Raw genomic sequence first — 1303 nt, 5'->3', positions numbered from 1 at the left:
GATGAGTTTAGTTAAAATTTGTTAGTTTTGTTTATCTTTCCAACAAAGGCAGCTCTTATTATCATTCATCTTTTGTCTTTTTAGTCACCATTGTATTTATTTTCACATTCCTTTTTGTTATTTCCTTATTCCTACTGATTTGGGGCTATGCATTTTTTTTTATATTTCTTTCTCATGTAAAATTATAATGTTTATAGGAGAGCTTTCCTGTATAGACAAGGACCCGAATTTCTATGAACTTCCCCCTTAGAACTAATTTTGCTGCATCCCATAAGTTTTTGTAGGTACTTTTTTTTTTTTTTTTTTGTCTCAAGGAACTTTTAAAATTTCTTATTTGACCGTGGGTAGGTCAGTAGCATGTTGTTAAATTTCTACGTATTTTTGACTGTCCCATTTTCTTCTTGTGACTGATTTCTAGTTTCATACCATTGTGGTTGGGCAAGATTTGAATCAGAAGGTGAAGGGAGCATTCAGGATAAAGGTTTGTTTACTGGGCTTTTTTTCTGAGGGCTGAGTAATATTCCATTGTATATATGAACCACATCTTCTTCTTTTTTTAAAGGATTTTGTTTATTTATTTGACACACACACACAGGAGCTCCACACAGTGGAAGGTTTTGCGAAATGGTGGGGGGCGGTCAACCCTTGTTAGAATTACTGACTACCATGCAGGCAGTGTACCACCATTCACACTGTATTCCTGATGGATTTGCAGTTCATTAGAAACATTTTCTTTGAGGTGCAGGGCTGGGCTTCTCTAACAGAAAGGTGCCATGTGGGTTCATGGCATGGCCCCAGGTCAGCAACCAGGATGTATGGTATTGTGTGGGAACCAAACTTTCTTTGAAAGTAACAGAAACAGATCATGTTGAGCTTCATGACAATAGCCGAGGTCCCAAGTGACCCACTGGGTGTTGGTGGTGGGTGGGGTAGTGGGATCTGTTAATCTGTCTCATAAGATCCCGTGGAACTCAGGAACACCCTCCTGTCTGTTGAGTTGTGTGGAGATAGGTAGACAGTGGTTTCTGGCCAAGCACAAGGGTTGCACTGGACCACCACCAGAGGGGCAGTGTGCCAGGTGAGCCACTCCTTCATTTCCATAAAAATTGACCCAGGGTCTGTGACTGTGATTCCTAGAAACAGCATGGGGAGAAGAGATCGGTAGTGGTGCATGCTTCCTAGGGTTGTGGTCAAGACTAGTCTGGAGCCCGCTGAACTCAATCGTACCTGGCACAGAAGGCATCCAGTCACTGTAGCTGTGAGCACTGTGCCAGCTCCCATGCTGCTGCCTCCTATTTTTCAT

The sequence above is a fragment of the Mustela nigripes genome, chromosome 13 (assembly GCF_022355385.1).
Source record: "Mustela nigripes isolate SB6536 chromosome 13, MUSNIG.SB6536, whole genome shotgun sequence".
Taxonomy (NCBI): Eukaryota; Metazoa; Chordata; class Mammalia; order Carnivora; family Mustelidae; genus Mustela; species Mustela nigripes.
Note: the sequence above shows the minus strand (reverse complement) of the source record.